This window comes from Topomyia yanbarensis, chromosome 2 (assembly GCF_030247195.1).
Source record: "Topomyia yanbarensis strain Yona2022 chromosome 2, ASM3024719v1, whole genome shotgun sequence".
Lineage (NCBI taxonomy): Eukaryota > Metazoa > Arthropoda > Insecta > Diptera > Culicidae > Topomyia > Topomyia yanbarensis.
Genome location: NC_080671.1, coordinates 341081298 through 341090449, shown reverse-complemented (window position 1 = coordinate 341090449; position 9152 = coordinate 341081298).

Genomic DNA, 9152 nt, shown 5'->3' with positions numbered 1-9152 from the left:
TTACGAGGATCGACAGAAGGTGTCGTATGACGTCGGAGGCTAAATGAACTTACCGTTATTGATTGTATTCCAAATTTGATGAGTTACTCTATACGTATGCACTTAACAAAACAATATGTAGGGGGATCCGGGGCTATTAAAACAGTGGGGGTAATTCGGACCCCCTCGATTTCTCAGAAAATAGCAAGATTTTTTGACTATCGTACATGTTCGTGGTATCGCTATTCTGAAACATTAATTTTGAGAGCTGAAGTTGATTCTTTGTACTTTGTAGAAAGGAGATACAAAGAGTTTTGTTGTTTTGCCATTCTTAAAACAAAAATCATTATAATGGAAAAACCGTGATTAAAGCAACAAATAAAAGTGAAAAAATAAAAGGTAAGTGTTTTGGAAAGCTTGGGGTTCCCATTTTATGGAATGATTTTTGTTTGGGTAAAAGCAGAGATAATTCGAGACGCTCACCACTTTTGTATGGTATGAGCGTACGGGGCTATTCGGACCCCCTATTCCGTCAACCACCGTTCAGCGGTTTGCGGCTGCGCACATCGTTGCACACGCCATAGCAAAGAAAATACACGGTCTGAATTGCCCTGTAGGGAGGTCCGAATTACCCCTACATTGTAAAAGGATGGAAAAGCGTAGAGGTTTGCAAATTGTCGCCTAGCGCTGCCATTGAGTGGTGCAAGTAAACCTTTTATGGCACCAAAATGTAGCTGAGGTTTCAAACAAGCAATTATGACTTTTGACCGGTATCTTTTTTCACATCTATCCTCTTAAAAAGGCGATTTGCTTAAGTAGGTCCGAATAGCCCTGGGTTCCCCTATACATTGTTCACACCACCCGAACAAAGTCGAACATCAAAATTACAAGAAGTAGAAATCATATTTTGATAATAGCATCAAATTGAAATCTTATTTTGCTATCAGTTTTAGATTTTTTAAAAATGACATCAAATTTTGATCTCATTTTGCTATCCTTGTTTGTTAGAAGAATTTTCGATGTTTATGTTTCTTTGGTGAATTTTGTTATCAAAAAGAAAAATCAACATCATAATGAGCTTTCAATTTACTCTCACTGATAGCAGAATTAGTTTTCTGTTTGATGTCATAGGACAATTTTGCTGCTCTCTATTTTGATCTTTTAACCATTAAACGTAGTATAATACTGCGTCCACACTACAAGTTAAAACGAGTTTTAACGCTATCTTGACGACGTTTTTCTTGTTGATAATTATTATAACGTGTTTTAACTCTGTAGTGTGAACATAGTATAATACTATGTTCACACTACAGAGTTAAAACACGTTATAATAATTAGCAACAAGAAAAATGTCATCAAGATAGCGTTAAAACACGTTTTAACTCGTAGTGTGAACGTAGTATAAGTCAGATACACAAAATACGTAGTTGTTATGTCCCTGCCCAAATCAAGCAATCTAGCATCTGACAACAGACGCTTAACAAGTAGTCTGCCATATTTTCGTGAATAAATATGAAAACTCCACATGGAAAAAGAAAATTCATTTCGCAAAATGTGCATTAGGGTGGGACAGAAAATAGATTCCAGCTCCGAGCAACTTTTTGGGTACCATTTTGGTCCTAGAACATCTGTGCAAATTCTTAGCTCGATCCCTGGAACTATATTTTTCGCACACTGTTTAAACTTTACATGGGATTTTATATGGGAAAATTAACTTTTACAAAATAATTCCTCCGCCCATTGCTTCCTAAAAATAAACCGTGATGTGACTTTTGTAGGAAATTTAACAAAGAAACAAAGTCTCGAAAACCACGAAAAGATCTGACGCTTGAGAAAAAAGTTATTAAGCTGAAACCAATTGGTGCTCTGACGATTGATAAAATATTCATTTATTCTAGCACCATTGCTGTTGGCTGTCTAATTATATAAAATTTTGTTTTGATCTTCTCTTAATGTGTCTAAATCATTTATCTATACTGTTTGGCCACTTCGCAAGAGTTTTGAGGGATAAATTGAGTCTTCTTTTGTACATAATAAGAGAAAGTTAAAGATTTTGTATATAATTAGACCGTCAGCAGCAGTGATGCAATGAAAAGTAAATTTTTTATTAATCTTCAGGGCATCAATCGGTTTTTGCTTAATAACTTTTTCCACAAGCATCAGATCGTTTCGTGGTCTTCTAGATTTTGTTTCCTTGACAAATTTTCTATTAAAATCATCTATTTATTTTTAGGAGGTAACGGGCGACCCTTGGAAGAATTAATTTGTAAAATACGTTTTCCCCATACGAAATCCCATGTAAACTTTAAACAGTGGGCGCAAAAATATAGTTTCATCGATCGAACTAAAAATTTGCAGAGTTGTTTTGGGAGCTAAATGGGACCCAAAAAGTTATTCGGAGCGAAATTTTATTTTTTTCATATAACCATGTCCCACTCTAATGTGCACGCTAAGCTATACCTCGAAACGGAAATAGGCTCCAACTTCAACTGCTGTCAATTAATACACAGTGTCTCTGGAAGAAAATATTTAAACAAAAAATTAGTATCGCCAAAATACTCACTAATCGAAAGCTTAGATGCTCCTCTTTCATCTGAGCATAACTTTGAAATGTTCTATCGGGGGGTCTAGAACATTTATTTTTTTTTCAACATTTTGATGAATTTTTAAGTAAGTTTTCAATGAGGAGCTCAAAACATACATCTCCCTTTTGGGAGGTTCAATCAGTGAGCACACACTGTCAGAGGAACGGACTTGTAACGTTAATGAAATGCTTCGAAGACACCATTTAGCCATTGGTATTAAGAGGTTTTAAATTTACAAAACAAATCGCTTTCTTCATTTTTCAAAAATCGAGCAAAAATATATTCTTCGGAATATATTTTTGCTCGGGGTTTCTATGTAACTAATGTTACGTTCAAAAATCTATCATTGTTCTATGGTTTTTTCGAACAATTTTAGCTCAATTTGATTTGTTTTTAGGTTCCTTGAAAATTACGAGTTTAAACACAATCGACCCTTTAAAAACACATAGGAGCAGTGGTCCACATTTTAGCAGAAAATTATGCTTTCCGCAAAATCATTTCGTATTATTTGATTTGGAGGGGGCGAGAAAATGTTCAAAAGCAGTAGGGTGTTTTTGGGGATTGCTTATTGGTTCAAAGTAGCAATTCTATTATAGCAAATATGGGAAAATTGAAATTTTAAAGTGCACTTTATCAAGTATTTTGATTTGAGTAGTCAACGAAACAAAGGATACATCAAATAAAGGTAAAATGCTCTGAAGAATCCAAAAATGATATAATTTTGAGCAAGAAAAGGGTTGGAAAAGAATCCCGAGCAAAAAAAATCTATTATCATAAAATATAAACAAAAGGTATTGTTTTGCGGATTTGAAGAAATTCTAAAAAGTTATTGTAACAGGTTTAAACCCTATGTTGTCTAGTCTAGTCTAGTCTACACATACACAGCCAATACATGTAGGGATCCTGGAAAATTACAGACGTTCGTCCACAATTTTTCTTGTCATTATTAATGTTTGTGGCACATATTGAATATGACACAAGCATTAAAGCAGCCAGGCTAACTGTCCAGCGTACAAAATAAAGATGATTCAAAATTATGCGGCAACCATATTATTCATTCAATGAATAATTTAATCAACGGATTATTTTGAACGTTGAATAAGGAAGAAACGTGGACAACCCTACACAACCGTTTCAATTTGATGGGGGTTTGATAAATCGTTGGGAGTGACTTTGCTAAGAGTGTTAATGTCACTCCTTTGGTCCTAGGATGGGACAGAAGTATTTACACCTTGCCCTGACAAATAGGGCTAGGTTATAGCGCCTTTACTCGTTCTCTAGAAAAAATATAAATTTGAAGAATAGAATTTAACTTTTGGTATATAGTCCTTGTTCCTTCCGCGACGAACCACAGTGATCGAAAACAAAACAAAGGAATCAACGGTTCACTTACTTACTAGTCATTACTAAAAGCTTTAATTTAATTTTGAAAGAAAAATTGAATTCTCATTGAAAAAAATGAAGGAATTGGAAATGTTGAACAATTACTAGAAAATCAGCTTTTTTCTCCATCATACAAGCATAAGCATGGAAAGTGCAATTCACATAGTGATTTCACCGACACAATTAATAATTATAAAATAAACACGCTAGGCGATTTTTCTAAAACAAATTGGAATCTTCTCACCCGCATAGTTGGACCTTTTCGTGTTTGAGCACGAAAAAAAAAACTGCTTCAGCGTACGAATCTTTCATATCCAAATCGTTAATCCAGACGCGGTAATAGGCTTTATTTCGCTTCAATCACCTGCCGGACACAGATCACGGTCTGATTCAACTCCTTGAGCACGACGTCCAACACTTATCACATTTCACTTCACCGTAGGCGTACTTTTAAAGAAATATATTCTTATTACGATATCAGAGACAAAAATTGACGGGTCGTAACAGGTTTAAACCCTATGTTGGCTTAAAAACTCAATTATTTAAAATAAATAAGCTAAAAAAAATCTAAATATTTTCACAACTTGGTAGATGCGAAAAATTGTAACGTTTTCTATATGGTAGCATTGTTAGGGCAAAATATAGTAATATTTTGTGCATTGATCGCAAATCCAAAAAGAAAGCATTCAAAATTTCAGCCTATTTCAGAAGATTAATCTACAAAGACAGTTTCATCTCACTTACCATGGAAGTAGGAAGCAGATATTTGTAAACAGGAAGCAAATATTAGGCCAATGTACTTATAATAAGTGTACTAACAAACACTGTAATCATTGAAATTTGTACACATCAAAATGACTTGTCGCTCAAAGGGATGCACGTTTGTGAAAAATGCTCCAAATTTAAATATTAAACATACACATAGCTAATTGAATTCAAAGAACACAAATAAGTCATTAACTAAGAAATCATTTTTTGATACTAATTATTCATCAATTTTCGAAAAAAAGTTAGTTTCATATATCGACATATAAACGATTCATGAAGTGTCCCTATGTATATAAACATAGATATTTATTTTTTCATATTAAAAAAAATTAGAACCTTAGGAAAAACCATTCAAAACTTGTCTCGCCTAAAATAGAAGAAGTTTCCGGATAGTGAGCACATCAGTGATATTGATTTGTTTGTGGTAATTTTGTTCTGCCAGAGACAAAAAAAATCCTCCGAGTAAATTCAAAATTATTTAAATTTTAAATTTAAATCAGCCCGAAATTGGCTAAATGTCGGAAATTGGTGTCTTCGGAGGTATTCATTAACGTAATAAGCCCCTCCTTCTGATACTGTATGTACAAAGATCCATTTCCATTATTTATTATCCCCATAAAAGTGATATATCTTCTGAGAGCTTTTCATTGAAACGTAATCTTCAAAAATAATCATGATAAATGTTAAAAAAATATTGTTCTAGACCCCCCGATAGAACATTTCAAATTTAGTCTCAGATGAAAGAAAAGTATCTAAGCATTGAATCTGTGAATATTCAAGCGATACTGATTTGTTTTTGTCAAAATATTGTTCTACCAGAGACACCGTGAATACCTTTTGACAACAGTTAGAAGAATCTGGAGATCCCCAAAATATTCATAAGTAAATACCAACACATTGACTGCCATAAAATGTTCTTCACTGATGGGTCACGAATCAACGAGGCCACTGGCTTCGGTATTTTCAACAATAACACCTCGATATCTTTCAAGCTTGCAGAACCTGCCTCTGTTTACACAGCCGAACTAGCAGCAGTTCACTATTGGCGATTCTACGTTGAAACCGCTCGCAGATAGCGCTGGGAGGAAAGTGTTGTTGATTTTATTCTGTTCTGTCATAGTGCATATATTTTCTGTAAACATTGGTAAAAAAATGACTTTTAAACACCAAATTACCGATCAATTTGTTGATAATTGTTTATGAAAATGGAGGAAAATCATCATTTTATCAGATGATGAGTAAACATCTTGCGAAAAGAGTGTAACACATAGTGGTTTCTAATATTATTCGCAGAGCTATATGCGCGCTGTTTCGAAATGTAATTTGTTGAGCACCGTAGCCGCCGCAACAGCATTTCCCATTCGTCCTAAGTTAAGCTAAACCTTCATGAGATGGTGTAAATTCATGAAACTCTCCAGATCACGCGAGGAAAGTGTCAGCTTTGTATCATGCACAGCCGATCCTTCTCTCCGATAGTCTTCACCGAATCTCCTACGTAGTTCAAAATATAAAGTAGTTTGACATTGGTGCTGATTGGGTCTCGGTTTCGAGTTGGAACTTTATTTATGGAACGATTTTTTATAACCACAATAATACCCCGATTACATTTCGAAGAAATGTATGAGTGAAATAGTTGCAAATGGCTGTAATTTCAGAATAATCGCAAATAAAACTAAATTTCTTACTCGTTTCATTCATATTTTGGCAGTGGTAAGCTTTTTCCGAGAAGATAATAAAGATTTTGTTGTAAGCTACGACTCACTTATGGGTGAAAAAAAGCAAACTGTATCACTTTGCCAGTTCATGAGCTGAATCATAGGTGTCGCATGACTAATTTTGGCTTTTCCGCAAATCGCCAATAGTCTGGAAATCATTGATACTTTACTTCCGAGCCATTATTTCATTCTCACAGATAGCCTCAGCACAATTAAGGCACTACGCTTATTAAAGCTTGACAATCACGCTCCGTTCTTTTTGAAGAAGATACGAGAACAAATTAACAAATAAATCTTATCAAATTACCTTAGTGTGGATTCCCGCTCATTGCTCCATACCGGGTAATGAGAGAGCGGATAATTTAGCCAACAGTGCTGCATTCGGTAACCGTAAACAGAAAACCTTCCTACACGGTCGCAAGTACTCATATTCGACTCTCTTTCCGTATAAGTTCTCACACTGTGACAACAACATATAGTGTCAGTCATACTACGTGAGTGCCTTTGTGAAAAAAATGTTCTATCTTTTCGCTCTTTTGTTCACTCAGTTTGACTGAAGCCTCTCGATGACAGTCAGTTTTGAAAATTATTGTCATTAAGCCTAGCAAAGGAAATTTTAAATTCTGCACGATGCAAGCTTTGAATTCAATATTACAGTTCAAATACATTACCTATTAAACAATTGGTTTGGTTGCTAACCGAAAATGGTTTGAGAAATATTGTCTTTCATTTTCCGTCACCGTTTTGATAAGAGTTGTAAGCCACGTAAATTGCTCCTGTAATGTTATAATCAATAATATAATATTCAGACTGTATTCTATGGGATTCCCTAATAACATAAAACTAACTTCTGTTTATTCGCAGTCTAGAGCACACAATCACAGTAGGCAGGGTTAAAATGCAAGGAAATAAAAAGAAATATATATTGTGTTTTGATCATGTTGATGTGTTCGGTTAGTTAAAAATATGCTCTGTCTGTCGATAAATATTTTTGCAGTAAACCAGGTCAAAAAACAACATGCATTACTACCAATTCAGGAGCATATAAGCTATTAGTATCATTTAAGTTTAACTATCAGTATGTTGCTGTTGAATTTAAGGCAAGTGCGAAGGATCAATAAACACTGGCTAGTGATTGAATCGTATATGGTGATGTGAATGTGAACTAAATGTGAATAAAAACTACGCTTGTTGAATTCGCGTGGTAGACAAAAAGGAAAGAGAAATTATCATTGTTTGTTTGTCACTTGACTCGACTATCTGCGCCCCGTCATTTTTTTCTCACTCTCCCTCGTCACTGTTGTTGGTACTCACTATACTCAGTTTCGGTTGCTCAAGTTCTCTCAACTGAAAAAGACGATCATCTTGATTTATGACTGAAGCTTTGCGTACATTTTGAAGAAAAAGTGATAGTCATGATTTTGTGCAACTCGACATCTATGAAAGACCTATTGCCTTCAATGAATTTTATAGCGCTTCTCGTCAGAGGACGCTTACTAGTTGGCAAACATCATGGGACAATGGTGATCTGGGACGGTGGTTGCACTCAATTATCCCTTAAGTATCAACGAAGGCATGGTTCAAAGGGTTGGATGTAAGTCGAAACTTCATTCGTGTGATGTCTAGGCTCATGTCCAACCATTATACGTTGAATGCGCATCTCCGCCGTATTGGGATCGCAGAAGATAATCAATGTGCTTGCGGAGAGGGTTACGAAGACATTGAACATGTTGTTTGGTCTTGCACTGAATATCGTGAAGCCAGATCCCAATTAATAGACTCAGCCAGAAGAAAACCACCCTATGTTCCTGTTCGTGATATCCTCGCTTTACGAGATCTTACATACATGGGCCATATTTATCATTTCCTGAAAACAATAAATATTCAAATATAATTATCCCCACAACGTTCCTAGTTTTTTTTCCCTTGCTACCCACGAACAATTTAGATTTCTTCGCAGTTAGTTAAGTTAGATAAAACGATATAAATAAAGAAAAAAATAAACAAAGATTACAGAAAAACTATCAATAGGTCTACAATTAAATTCAATAAAATAGAGTATAAATAAAAATATTCAAAATGATGATTGTCCTCAGTGTTAGCATTAGAAAGTGAATTTTTATTATAACGTGATAGTCTTAAGAACTTTTGTAAGATGTTATGTAAAAAAAACCCCGGCGTAAAAAAGCTTTTGCAAATGCCATATCAAATAAACGTTTTATGAAAAAAAAACAGTTAGAAGAACTGAAATTACTTTCGTCTCAAGTACAAACCACATTAATCTCTCGAACAAAAAAACGTAGGCAATAAAATTCATCTAGACAGAAGATCGGTTATAATTTCATTAAGGTGGCTGGAATACACTTTGAGCTATTATTTCAATATATATTTTCAATTTGAGTTAATCTCCACCTCTGATCGACCGAATTGGTAAATTGTACGCTACAATTGACAGTTAAATATTTTTGTGAAATTTTCTCACAGATATTTGAGATTCAGAATCTGATTTAGTTGATGGGAATTTATCAACTCGAAAAATCCGTTTATTTGGTTCCAAACGTCCACAGACGAATATTTCAGACGTCAAGTACCCTTTCCTAAAAATGAAAACATTTTTCAGATCCGGTACGATTATGAGGTTTGTGTACTGAAACTTCTTGGAATAAAATTCATATTATTTTGCATTGGCTTCTCACCCGCAGCGATCGTAACCTTTGGAAAA